General features: G+C 38.1%; 1 protein-coding gene across 1 annotated transcript in view; it reads right to left on the bottom strand.

The window, feature by feature from the left end:
• Positions 1–14,990, bottom strand: part of zfpm2a (zinc finger protein, FOG family member 2a) — a 730,484-nt gene that overhangs the window by 486,885 nt on the left and 228,609 nt on the right. The gene's annotated exons all lie outside the window — the stretch shown is intronic.

Raw genomic sequence — 14,990 nt, forward strand, 5'->3', positions numbered from 1 at the left:
ATACAGTGAGAAGTTTCACTTTCATATGTTCATACAGATCAAGTCATTACACAATACATTTAGATAGAACAAGCTCAAACAATAATAATAAAGTGTGAACCCTACAGGGAAAGAGCAGTGTGGTCTACAATAAAGTGCATGATCATAACAAGGTAGATTTTGAGGTCAAGACTCCATCTTATCGTAAAAGTCTGATAACAACAGGACAGAGGTTGTCCTTGAGCCTGGTGTTAAAGGCTTTGTATCTTCTTTCCAATGAGAGAGGGGTGAAGAGAGAATATCCAGAGAGGGTGGAGTTTTTGATTATGCTGGCTTCTTTACTAAGGCAGCAAGAAATATAGGCAGAATTCTTGGAGAGGAGGTTGGCTTCCAAGTTGTGTCCACAACTCTCTGCTGTTTCTTGTAGTCACATGCAGAACAGTTCTCCTTCCAAGCCATTACTTATCTAGATACAATGCTTCCTATGGTGCATCAATAAAAATTGGAGAGGCTTGATGGGAACATGGCAATTTTCTTTAGCTTCCCGAGCATATAGAGGCATTGGTGAGCTTTCATTTTTGGCATGGTTTGGTATTGGCATAGATTGAAGTATTGCTGTATCAATCCAAATACTTATACCAGTGGCTTGAGTTGTGAGCTGATGAAACTGCAGGAATGCAATACATAAACCAACAATAAAAATAACCATATGAGTGGTGGTCCCTCAAAAGTTGCATTATCATGATTTCACCAGACTCACAAAATGGTAAAATAAAGCCTATGAAAATATCTCAAATTCCTGTTTTCCAGGCAATTAAATCTATCCAAATACAATGGCACATTCTGACCTTCCCACACTGCCATGATTCTTCAGTGAGAATATTGCCTAATGCAAAACCCCAGATTCACTTTTTAATCTGCATAAAATGAAGTAAGATTTTTTAGGTCATCCTGCCTTATGGACCTGATACCTGACTTATGGACATCCTGTACCATGGAATGAGCTCCCATAAACAATCAGTTTACAGGTATCCTCCTCCCTCATCTATATGTAATCTCTGTGTCATAATCAAACACCATTGTTTTTCAAGAACATAACCTGCCTATTTCACTGTGGGAGGACACTTAAATTTACTTTGGACATTAACAAGACAACCTCTACTTGATAGATGTGCAACCACGCACCCACTGAACTTACTGAATCCTGCCATTAAGCATGGGGCATCCTAACTTGTTAACCCTGTAACTAGATACAAGCAGACAATAAATAAATGCCTATTTTAATTGGCCTCTATTGAAACCCCCTATGATGACACCATTCATGATATACTGTGAATGGAGTGATTAGGATATCAGGTGATTTTGTATAATTTCTGATATATTGATAAATTGACATCTGTATAAATGTAAACAATTGTAACTAGGGTTGGCTAGCACACAATATAGATGTCACTGTCGGTTGTGAATAGAAATAAGAAAATCAAAATGAGGGCTGAAATAAAAACCCATGATTTCCTAAAAAGAAATAGCTGCCTCAAATTGTATGCTTCTGTCATTCAGGAACTAAACCCATGTTGCATAGTGGAAATGTTTATCTTCCAAAATTAATTGTGAAATTGAGTCAAAAAAGGTAAAAGCCAGCACCACCACAGTTTGCACACCAATTTATTCAGTAAAATTGGATTTGTGCATTCTTGTATTGTCTTCCATGCAGAACTTGAATTTGCTACATTGCCATACCGACCAAAGGGAAGCAAGTCACAGATTAAAGAACTTTCTCTGTGCCAAACACAGCACAAATAAAATGGTTGCCACTGAATGGATGGAAAACCTGACCCTCTACACTACAGCATGACTGGGATCCCCCTGAATTTGACAAACTGGCCCAGTTGACACTGTGTGGCTCTAAGCAATAAACTTGTGATTGCAAATGATTTTGGAAAAAAACATCAATGGGCAAATCTGAAATCTATATCTAAGCGATGCTAGACATTGAAACGTGAGGCAATGAATCCAAAGTTTCAATATGACCTGCAGTCATGTTAATTGTCTTCACCTTCCTAAATCTTGCACAATGATCTGGTTTGTTAATGAGTTATTAACAAACATCATAGACTTCCCTCAAATTTCCTTTTTCTGTTAGAAGCACAGAAAACATGCTGTGCAACCTTTAATATCATTCGATGAACAAATAATGCTGGGCAAATTTCAGCCAAACCAAGATGAATTGTGCCAGAATGTGCCAGGCATATTTCCAATGTAATATACAAGGCAGCTTTAATATCCAACTACAGATTAAAAAGGTGTCTAGATTTAGCTGGTGATTGGTTCATGCTTGTCTTTCACTGCACATTCTATTATGAAGAATGTGATTTGACATTTTCTATTTTTTGGGATGTGCCAAAAGCACACCAATCTAAAGCGATGACCCGTGTAAGTGAAGTCAATAGAACTGAATATGCAGAGATGAGTTCAGCCAATAGATAGTACTCATAATCCTGTCAAGCACTAGTGAGAAAAGTTATTGGAAGTCTGTGTTTTGTGGCAGGGAGCGGTGTAGTGACACTCGATTGTTATATACATTAAGGACTCAGATATAAATACAGGAAGCATGATTAGTGAGGTTGCAGAAGACCTGAAAGTTGGTGGTGTTGTGGACAGCAAAGAAGCTTGGCTAAGGCTTCAGCATGATACAGATCAGATGGGAAGATGGGCAGTGTGTTGACAAATACAATTTAATCCCATTAAATGCAAGGTGATGAATATGCAATTAGCAAAATCAACAGCAGCACCAAGGAATCAGAGATTATGGAAGCATTGTTGAAATTGATAAAATAGTATTATCTTAAATATGCCTTCTTGTTCTTGATCCCTCTATCATCTGACTATTTACCTTGTTATGCTCTTATTATTTTACATTCAAAACAACTAATTAAAACAAGTCAGAAACAAAAGAAAAGCTGCAGATGCTGGACAAATTAAAACCAGTGCTACCTTTATAACTTCTTGCCAATATATGGCTAGCAAACAATCATTCTTACATTAAAATAATTCAAAAACAATCTCTTTGTCACAGTCACAGCTTATGTGTAAATGCACCAAAACAAAAATATCGTTATTATTTGCTCATTGGTGGACTCATTTGGCCAAGTTCACACAAAGAAATGTTCAATTTGTTTGGCATGAATTTCAATTGCAAATTTAGAATGTGCCAATAACCAAATCTGTGTCCAGATGGCAAGACCTGACAAAAGATTCAAGTAATACTTGAATTGTTCAATTCTGAATACTTCAATCAAATATCGACAGATTGCCCCCAGGTTCCGGCAGGGTTCCATTCCCGTGAACTATTTGTAACCTGAACAGTTGACAAGTTGGAAATGTGAACGCGAACCAAGTTCCAACCCAGCAGAAGATGGCTGCAGGCGCACAGCAGCTGGCTAATCCATCCTGCCAGTCTCCCACATGCTCAATTGCATATACAGGCTGTGTATAAGTCAGTCATTCATAAGTTAGGAAGGACCTGCAGTCATCTTGTTTACATTCCAAAATTAAATAGACAGTCCTAGAAAATCTTAAACCAGTTACCCTACAGGGCAAGTCAAACTCAAAGTAGAGCACATTGTTTTATTTATTAAAAAAACATAGAGTATGCACGTGTCCAATGAAAACATAAATTAAACATTACTAATACACAACTTTACAACAAAGAACACAATTAGAAGAAAATAAGTTTCAGTTTCAAAGTGATCAAGCTATGGTGATTAGGGTTTGCTGTTTTGTTTAAGAACCACATAGTTGAAGGGAAGTTGCTGTTGTTGAATCGGGTGGTGAGGGCCTTGAGGCTTCTGAACCTGCCTGTGGAAAAAAGATAGCATGACCAAATGGTGGGGATCTTTGATGATAGATATTGCCTACTAGAGGGTGTGCTTCCTGTAGATACTACCAATGATGGGAGGGGCATTCCTGTGATGTACTGGGCAGAGTTCATGGTTTTCTGCAGCTTTTTATGATCCTGCATATTCAAACTGCTGTAGCAGACCATGATGAAACCAGTCAGGACACTTTCAATGATAAATCTGTGGAAGTCTATTAGGAGTGTTCAGTGACAAGCCAAATATCTTTAACCTCCTAAAGAAGCAAAGATGCTGGCACACTTTCCTTATAATTGCATCTCTGTGCTGGTGTCAGGACAGGTCACCTGATATGTTAACTCACAGGAATTTAAAGCTGCTACATCTCTCCAGCAACAGTGATGAAAAATACTCTGGACAGCCAAAACCAGATATGTCAAAATTCTGTAAGAGAAGACAACTGTAGGATAACAGCAAAGTCAAAATTATCTATATCTCTCAAGAGATAACAGTAATTCTCAGAAGAAGTATATTTATTGGAATCTAACTTTAGAAGGGTTGTCAAGTTGTTTGATAGGAGTCTGTAATGTACAAGACAGGAAATATAAGGCAAATGTCCAAAAGTTATAAATAAAGGACTAATTAAGACTCCTTCTCACATATGCTTCAATATGCATGCTATTGATGACTTGGAGCTCACCCTCCCACGTGTGTGCATCTTTCTACAACACCAGCTATCATGGACAGGCTACAGTGACAGTGACTTGACTTCGAGTTCATCACAGCAGGAAACTACCATGAGGAATGAAGAAATAATTCAGAGATATTTGCAAAGACTCCATGTAAAATTTTAACGTCCTCACAAAATTAAGGGAAATGCTGATTCTTGAATACAGAAAATGGAGGAGCTTAGGGACGGTACTGAGAACTCTGCATTGTTGTTTTGTGAGTGCACAGAGCCAGTAAAAGGGCATCACCTCCCACACCTTACCCATCAAGAATCCTCTAGCCCAACTGAGCCAGAGTCTGTGGGCCCTTCACTGACATATGGAAGTAAGTCATCCATGATTCCACCTGGTCATTCAAGAAGAAGAAACAGAAGGAAATATTCAAAGCTCAAAGTAAATTTATTAACACAGTACAGATATGCTGCCATATTTGAGATTTGTTTTCTTCTGGGCATACTCAGTAAATACAAGAACCATAATAGAATCAGTGAAAGACTGCACCCAACAGGGTGGACAAACAACCAATCTGCAACAGGCAACAATGTGCAAATGCAAAAGAAAAAAATAATAACAATATAAAATAAGCGATAAATATCAAGAACATGAGATGAAGAATCCTTGAAAATGAGTCATAAGTTGTGGGACCATTTCAATGATGGGGCAAGTGAAGTTGAGTGAAGTTATCCTTTCGAGTTCAAGAGCCTGATGGTTGAGGGGTAATAGCTGTTCCTGAACTTGGTGGTGTGAGTCCTGAGTGTCTTATACCCTGTTCCGGATGGCAGCAGAGAGAATAGAACATAACCCTGGTGGTTGCAGTCCGTGATGATGGATGCTACTTTCCTGTGACAGCACTCTATCTAGATGTGCTCAATGATGGGGAGGGTTTTATCCATGATGGACTGGGCTGTATCCACTACTTTTAGTAAAATTTTCTGTTCAAGGGCATTGCTGTTTCTGTACCAGGCTGTGACACAACCAGCTAATATACTCTCCAACACACATCTATAGAAGTCTGTCAAAGTTTTTGATGTCATGCTGAATCTTCAAATTTCTAAGGAAGTAGAGGTGCTGCCATTCTTTCTTTGTATCTGCACTTACATACTGCGTACAGGATATTGCAGACCTCAAATGGGTACGTATGAACAAATGAATACTTCAACTAATTTCACATTCTACTTATGACTGCGTTAAAAGGAATCAAACAGAAGCTTGACATAACATTTGATAATACCTGAATCTTAATTCCTCAAAATCAAAGCAAAATTAATTATCATGGTGCTATATATTACCTTGAGATTCATTTTCCTGCAGGTATTTACAGGAAAATAAAGTACAACAAATGAATTTATGAAAACTATACATGAACCAATGTGGAAAAGAAGATAAATCATTCAAAAATTAATAAACAAAAGAGATCTTGTAAATCCAGAGTCACACACACAAAATGCTGAAGGAACTCAGCAGGTCAGGCAGCATCAATGCAAATGAATAAACAGGCAATGTTTTGGGCCAAGACTGGAGTGGAAAGGAAGACCAGAATAAGAAATTGGGAGGAGGGTGAGGACGACCAGCTAGAAGGTGATAGGTGAATCCAGGTGGGTGGGGAGAGAGAATGAGGTAAGATTGAGGTAAGTGATAAATGGAAAAGATCAAGGGTTGGAGAAGGAGGAACCTGATGGGAGAGGAGGGTGGACCATGGGAGAAAGGGAAGGAGGGGAACCAAGGGCAGGTGATAGGTAGGTCAAGTAAAGAGTTAAAAGACCACTGAGGGGAATGAAAAGGAGGAAAGGGGAGAGGGAAAATTACTGAAAGTTGGAGAAAATGATGTTCATGCCATCTGGTAGGAGGCCACCTAGAGAAAATATGACTGTGCAAAGTCATATACAGGAGCTGTAAAGTATCTGAATATGATTAGTAACTATTAAATCAGACCAGAACCCTAATGCACAATAACCAGGAACAACAATGATGATTTTCTGCTTGGTTCCAATTGTATTAATGACACTCTTCCTTGCTTGAGAGCGTTTTTAACACAGACCGTTGACAGTATGTGGAACTTACATCTGTGTGTCCAGAAACTCACTGCAATTAACTAAGTTAATTGATAGATTTTATTTTGTGCACTTTGTGCAGCCTATTTTTTGCATTGTATTGAAAAAAAGTTTCTTCTATTTGATTAATTTATAATTCAAAACGACTTGAGGTTTTAAACATTTTTTATTGTCACATATGTGTAAGATTCTGTTTCCTTGACATGCAAAAAAAAGCAAAAAAGCAGTGTATGAACTGGCTTAACAAGAAGAATTTCAGCAAAATTACTCTGTTGCAATGTCTCTTTTTTTCTTTCATGTCTCAGGCTTTTTGTGTGAAGTTAACAAATGTTCCATCATTCTAGAGTCAAACTTATAAAAACATCCAACATAGAAACAAGCTACTGGACACACTGAGCCACTCATTTACACTGTAACATCACACTGTACACTAATATCACACTGAGCCACTCATTTACACTGTAACATCACACTGTACACTAATATCACACTGAGCCACTCATTTACACTGTAACATCACACTGTACACTAATATCACACTGAACCACTCATTTACACTGTAACATCACACTGTACACTAATATCACACTGAACCACTCATTTACACTGTAACATCACACTGTACACTAATATCACACTGAACCACTCATTTACACTGTAACATCACACTGTACACTAATATCACACTGAACCACTCATTTACACTGTAACATCACACTGTACAGTAATATCACACTGAACCACTAATTTACACTGTAACATCACACTGTACACTAATATCACACTGAACCACTCATTTACACTGTAATATCTTTTAATAATGCAGAAATACATACTCACAAATTTCTAAAACCACGACATTTAAGCATTTCTTCTATTTTAGATGAACGTTTTTGTTTCACTTAAATTTATTGCTATAAGTATCCTGCTATCCTGGGGCCTGACCATACTTTTACATTCTAGTCCTCTTGAAATGAATGCTAACATTGCATTTGCCTTCCTTACCACAGACTTAACCTACAAGTTAATCTTTGCACCTCTGATTTTTGAATTTTCTCCCATTTATAAAATACTCTACACCTTTTTCTGATATTTTCTGTGTAACTGCATCTGCAATAATTTTTCACTATCTAGTCTTCACAGCACGTAATATAAAACTTCAATTATTGGGAAATAAAACTTCCCATATTAAAAATATCCGATCATATAAAATCCCATTTCAACATTTGGCTCACTCATTTGTACACCAAGTCCTCACTCATTAATTGCAAATGTATAATACATCTGTCAAGGCTTAATGTACAGATCTGTATACTTTCAAGATTGGTCATGCTTTTCTAAGAATATGGCTATGTGAGCAGCCAGAACAAGGATCCAAGGAATAGAATGATGTTTCAGCTTGTTTGCCATGATGAAGGCTACAAACTAAAATGCACCCATGCTTTCTTTTAAACTCATCACAGATCACCTTCCTGCTCTCTTTGACCTCATGATGTTCAGTGAAGTTTTCCACTGCGTAGTATAAAATAAGTGAAATAAAAATTTGATATAGCAATTCAGATAGCATCCAATAATCCAGAAAATCTGCTGGTACAGAACCATTAAAGTCTTTTGGGTGCCAGATTATCAAAGTTTTACTGCCATGATAGTTTGCTTCCAATTGCAAAGCTCAGCTTCCAATCTGCTCAGTGTAAAAAAAGTTAGAAATGTATCTGAAATTACTGAACTTATTGTTGAGTCAAAAATGTTGAAGGCATATTTTAAAACATTAGGAAACTAAATACATAATTAATTCCACAAATCTAAATTTCCCCAAGTGCACTACTCTCTTTTACAGTCTTTTTTGTTGGAACTGTCACAGATCCAATAGTGGGCAGATTTCTCAAAGCAGCTACTGTGAAACTATAAGTTGGAGTTCTGTTTTTGGACTTCAGCAGGGGTCCAATACTGGGCATAATTAGAAAATTGCTGAGAAGAACCTGGAGTGCTAAACTTCCAGGCAGCCATGGAGGAAAACTTCCAAATAGCCAACCCGAGCCACCAATATTCCACAACATTTCAGTCTGAGATTATATTTGGGTTCAGCTTCAAGCAGTCTATCATGAACAAAAAAAATTATGAGGAAATGCTTTTTGAAAAAAAATTGTTGTCCAGTGTTATTAAACAAAGATTGCTTAGTCGAACAATATATTTACAGTATTACTCAAATATTACTGAAATATTAAATACAGAACTCAGATCAATCATGCTTGGCTTCTCCTGATAGGACAATCCTCTTAACCTCGGAATAAACCAGGCGAATATCCTTTGTACTAATCAAATGCTACCACACCTTTACTCAGGTAAGGGGCCCAAAATTGTGCAGTGTGTTCCAGGTAAAGGTAACAGATTTCTTATAACTAAAGAACAGACATTTTGCTTTTACAATAATCTGCTCATTTCTATTATTTCAAATTACAGTTTATTTATTCATTTAATTTAATATCTTCATCTGAATTGAACTTAAATGCTCTGACTGGATCAGCTTGCAAGCTGTTAGTCCATTTCTCTAGATGACTAGAATATTTCTTTCACAGCAGGAACATTTGATTAGATGTATTCAAAACACTGAATCAGTTTGTTAGAATAAACAAGCTTAAGCTATTTCCAATGGCTGATTGATAACCAGGCGACATAAATTTGAAGTGGTTATCAAAAGAATCAAAGGTGACATGAAGTAACATTTTCATGCACTACATTGTTATGATACAGAATAGAATACCTGAAAGGATATTAGAGGCAGATTACACAATGCTTTCTGAGAGTGAAAAATGTTTTAAAGGAAGATAGTTCATAACTCTGGGTCACAGCAGCAGGGCAAATCGGATAACTCTTCCAAGAAAACTTAGTGCATGCACGATGCATTCTACTGCTGATATTTTGCTCCCTTGTTCCACTTTGGAACCTAAAAATCTAATCAGGACAGATCACAGGACTATTTACAATGACCAATTAACCTACCAACCGGTACACCTTTGGACAGTAGGAGGAAACAGAAGCATCCGGAAGAAACCCATGAGGTCACAGGAAGAACGTACAAACTCCTTACATGCAGCGGCAGGAATTGAACCTGGATCGCCTGTACTGTAAAGTGTTGTGCTAACCACTATGCTACCATGCCGCCCAATTGCTTTCATATATTACAAGTATATTTCCATCACCTGCAGAATCTTTTGTGTTTACAAAATTAGGACGTGATACAGATAATGAAGTTTATTGTAGATTGCATGAAGATCATGGGAGAAAGGGATGTAGGAGGGGCACCCAAGGAGAGGTTTAAAGTTCATTTATTATCAAAGTATGTAAATAATATACCATTGTGAGTTTCATTATCTTACAGGCAGCCACAAAACAAAGAAACCCCAAAAGAACCCATTAAAAAACCATCAAACATCCAATGCACAGAGGAATAAAATCATGCAAACAATAAACAATAAAAGTAAGCAAATAGTATTCAGAGCTGAAACCTTATGAAAGGCACGAAACCAGCTATTACTGCAGCCAGAGCAGGCCACAGCCTCAGTTTATCGTAGAGCTGAGTAAATGTCGTGGGACCACAGACTCGAAGCCAGGCATCACCACAGCCAGAGCAGGCCACAGCCTCAGTTCAGCACAAAACTGAGTAAATATCATGGAGGAATGAGCAAAACCAAGTAGAACCAGGTAGAAGCAGCCTGTCTCTTGATGATGGGCAAGTGAAAAGAGAAGGGGTAAAAATGGGGCCAAAATTATAATATTATGATTCACTATGATTTCTGCCTCCTTAAACACCCTAGACACTGCAATGGCTTAGGGCTCTTCATTGCATGGGATTCAATCAGCTGAACTGTGACACAGGGAGAGATTGGTGGTGGGTACCATACACACAAGGGATTGTTAAACTCTTCCCTCTCTGTATTTTCCCTCACTTCTCTGGGAGGTTATTATGCAGATGTTCTGTGGCTGCCATATGGAGAGTATTTTAAGGACTGATTGCCTTCCAGTGATGAGCGTAGTAATGATGTGGTAAATCACAGTTCTTCATGCAGTTCCAAACAAAAAATACAGATATCTTTTGAACTACACAATGCTTTGTGCATATCACCATCAGTGTGGCTATTATTGTATTTTTGTCTGATTTCACAAACATTCTGGGGCATCCAATTGGATGTTAATATTAATTCCAACATGTTTAGCAAACAGAAAAAAGGTGAAACCTAATTTCTAGTAACTAATTCAAGACCATGCTGGCTAAATTCATCTTTAATTACAATCACACATTTCCATCATTCCAATGCTCAGATCACCGGATCTTCTGTCCCTTCATTTCAATTTCCTTTGTCTTTCATTCAACTGCTTTTATAAACTCATCCTGAGATTTTTGAACCCAATTTTGTGGATGGTTATCTTATGGCAAAATTATTTGCCGACTAAATATTGTACTAAAAGCCCTGCAAAATGGGATTATTGATAAAAGGATACTCTTTTACTAACAATCTAACCAACATTAAAGTTGCTCTGTCAATTTTTATTTGGTTTCTTTTATTTATCAACATACCAGGCTTTCATACTACAAACATTAAATTAAAATTTAAACTACAAATATTAATAGGCATCCATTAGTCTCATGAGACCATGAATTTGCGTCTTGGAAGGTTTCCAGGGCACAGACCGGCAGTTGCCCAAGCTGCAAGCCTCCCCCTCTCCACGCCACTGATGTTGTCCAAGACAAGAGCACTAGGAGCCTGTCCAAACAGCTTGGCATCGGTGTCATCGCAGAACAATGTGTTGTTAAGTGCCTTGTTCAAGGACACAACACGCAGCCTCAGCTGAGGCTCGAACCAGTGACCTTCAGATCACTAGTCCGATGCCTTATCCACTAGGCCATGCGCCAGCACACTATGTTTGCAAAACAGAACATATTAGTGATGCTCCACCCTAAATTTCTGATTTAAAATATTGCCCAAAAGATTATTTTAGCATTTGGAATTTGAGCCACACATTTGCAAACAGACTACGGAATACAGATCAACTGCAACTCAAATTGAAAAAACACAGACATGAGCCACTTGGGTCACACAATGTAATTTAATCAAAATGCTGATGATAGTGAAGAAAAAAATCTAGAACACATTAATGCAATTGAAGTTCAAAATTCAAAGAAAAGTTATTATCAAAGAAAATACAGTGACATGCAAAAGTTTGGGCACACCTGGTCAAAATTTCTGTTACTGTGAATAGCTAAGCAAGTAAAAGATGTCTTGATTTCCAAAAGGCATAAAGTTAAAGATGACAGATTCCTTTAATGTTTTAAGCAAGATCACTTTTTTTATTTCCATCTTTTACAGTTTCAAAATAACAAAAAAGGAAAAGGGCCTGAAGCTAAGTTTGGGCACCCTGCATGGTCAGTACTTAGTAACACCCTGTTTGGCAAGTATCACAGCTTGTAAACGCTTTCTGTAGCCAGCTAAAACTCTTTTAATTCTTGATTGGGGATTTTCGCCCATTCTTCCTTGCAAAAGGCTTCTAAGTTCTGTGAGATTCTTGGGCCGTCTTGCATGCACTGCTCTTTTGAGGTCTATCCACAGATTTTCGATGACGTTTAGGTCAGGGGACTGTGAGGGCCATAGCAAAACCTTCAGCTTGCGCCTCTTGAGGTAGTCCATTGTGGATTTTGAGGTGTGTTTAAGATCATTAACCTGTTGTAGAAGCCATCTTCTTTTCACCTTCAGCTTTTTTTAAAGACAGTGTGATCAATGTTCCCTCTAATTTTTAGTAGTCAGTGTGTGCAAAAATCTTATGTGGTCCAAACTTTTTTTCCTGTGACAAAACTATGTGCGCACTGAATGCACACATGGCACAGTTTATGTAGGTTTTCAAAATATTTGACATAAAGCTGCACAGAATAACCACAAAATAACACACATATTTAAGACACTCAGTTATTTTTTTCTCTCTCCTGTCTTTGGCATTTACCCATTCTTTGTAAACTCTATCTAGACTAAACAGAACTTCCATCCAACTGATAGCTTTTGATTCTCATTAACATATCCAAATGACATTCACATAAATGGTTTCTCAGCTTGTTTTTGAGTTGATCAAAAAACCTCGCTCACAGTCTGCACTAGATGCAAGAAAGATTCCCCCAATGTCCATCAACTGTGCAAGGTCGCAAAACTGTTCATTTTGAAGTACAAATGCCACCATTTGAGCAAAGTTTGAAATCAGTTTGGATTTAAATTCTTCTTGCACGGAAAATTTGAAATCATTAAACTGTCTAGCTATTACAGTATTTTCAGCTAGAAAATCATGATTTTTAGACATAAGACATTATCTTGTTCATTGCCAAAAGAGAAGCTTACAATACGAACACTGTCCGCCAAAGATGGCTGCCGCCATGATGCAGCTGTACAAACTGGAACAGGAAAGGTGAGGTAATGTAAATTAGTGATGTGCACTGTGGTATTTGAAAAACTGACTAACTAGTTAACAGAAACATTTAGCTAAAAGATTATTTTCAATAAGTATAATTATTAATTACTACATTATTTTAGGTAACTAACCTTTTGTGCGCACATTAATTTCCTTTGTGCACTGGTTGAAAAAACGTGTGAGTGTGCACATATGCGCACAGTTTAGAGGAAACATAGTTAAAAACCCTCACCACACAAAGTATTACTGCCATTGGGAAAAGGATTCAGGAGCCTGAAAACTCACACTCAGTGATACAGGAACAGCTTACTCCCCTCTGCCGTCAGATTCCTGAAAGGTCCATGAACCATCAACGCTTCCCCCATTGTTCCCTTTCTTTGCATGATTACATTCATTTTTTAAGTTCTTTTAAACTTACAGTAATTTTATACCCTTGCATAGTACTACCGCCACGTAACAACCAAGTCAGTGATAATAAATCTGATTCTGATTCTGAGCTCAAAATCAAACTATTATAAAGAACATCCATATTTCTTTGGATGTGTTCTGGGACCCTTACTCTTCATGATCTTTATAAACAACCTGGATGAGGAAGTGGAGGGATGGGTTAGTAAGTTTGCAGATGACACAAAGGTTGGGGGTGTTGTGGATAGTGTGGAGGGCTGTCAGAGGTTACAGCGGGACATGGACAGGATGCAAACTGGGCTGAGAAGTGGCAGATGGAGTTCAACCCAGTTAAGTGTGAAGTGGTTCATTTTGGTAGGTCAAATATGATGGCAGAATATAGTATTAATGGTAAGAATCTTGGCAGTGTGGAGGATCAGAGGGATCTTGGGGTTCGAGTCCATAGGACGCTCAAAGCAGCTGCGCAGGTTGACTCTGTAGTTAAGAAGGCGTATGGTGTATTGACCTACATCAATTGTGGAACTGAATTTAGAAGCCAAGAGGTAACGCTGCAGATATATAGGACCCTGGTCAGACCCCACTTGGAGTACTGTGCTCAGTTCCAGTTGCCTCACTACAGGAAGGATGTGGAAACCATAGGAAGGATGTAGAGGAGATTTACAAGGATGTTGCCTGGATTGGGGAGCACGCTTTATGAAGACAGATTGAGTGAACTCAGCCTTTTCTCCTTGGAGCGAAAGAGGATGAGAGGTGACCTGATAGAGGTATATAAGATGATGAGAGGCATTTATCATGTGGATAGTCAGAGGCTTCTTCCCAGAGCTGAAATGGCTGCCACAAGAAAACACAGGTCTAAGCTGCTGGGGAGCAGGTACAGAGGAGATGTCAAGGATAAGTTATTTATGCAGAGAGTGGTGAGTCTGTGGAATGGGCTGCCGGCAACAGTGATGGAGGCGGATACAACAGGGTCTTTTAAGAGACTTTTGGATAGGTACATGGAGCTTAGGAAAATGGAGGGCTATAGGTACGGAAATCTAAGGTACGGATATGTTCCACACAACTTTGTGGGCCAAAGGGCCAGTATTGTGCTATAGATTTTCTATGGTTTATATGTTTCTTGAGTATCTAATGCCACATACCACATACATTTTTTTAAAATCCTATCAAATTAGTACATTGGTGTCAACATCCGTATATCCCTAAAATTGCTGTGCAAGGTTGTTAGGAAGACATGTGGGGTGTTGTCCTTCATTAGTTGGCGGATTCAGTGCTAAAGCCATGAGATAATATTGAAGCTCTGTATAACCCTTGAAATATCGTTCAACACTTGAAATACTATGTTCAGTTCCGGTCACTTCATTATAAAAATTTTGTGGAGGCTTTAAAGAAGATGCAAAGGAGATTCTTCAGGATGTTCCTGGACTAGAAGGTATAGCTTATAAAGATAGAAACATAGAAAACATACAGCACAATACAGGCTCTTCGGCCCACAAAGCTATGCCAAACAAGTCCCTACCTTGGAT

Source organism: Hypanus sabinus, chromosome 1 (assembly GCF_030144855.1).
Source record: "Hypanus sabinus isolate sHypSab1 chromosome 1, sHypSab1.hap1, whole genome shotgun sequence".
Lineage (NCBI taxonomy): Eukaryota > Metazoa > Chordata > Chondrichthyes > Myliobatiformes > Dasyatidae > Hypanus > Hypanus sabinus.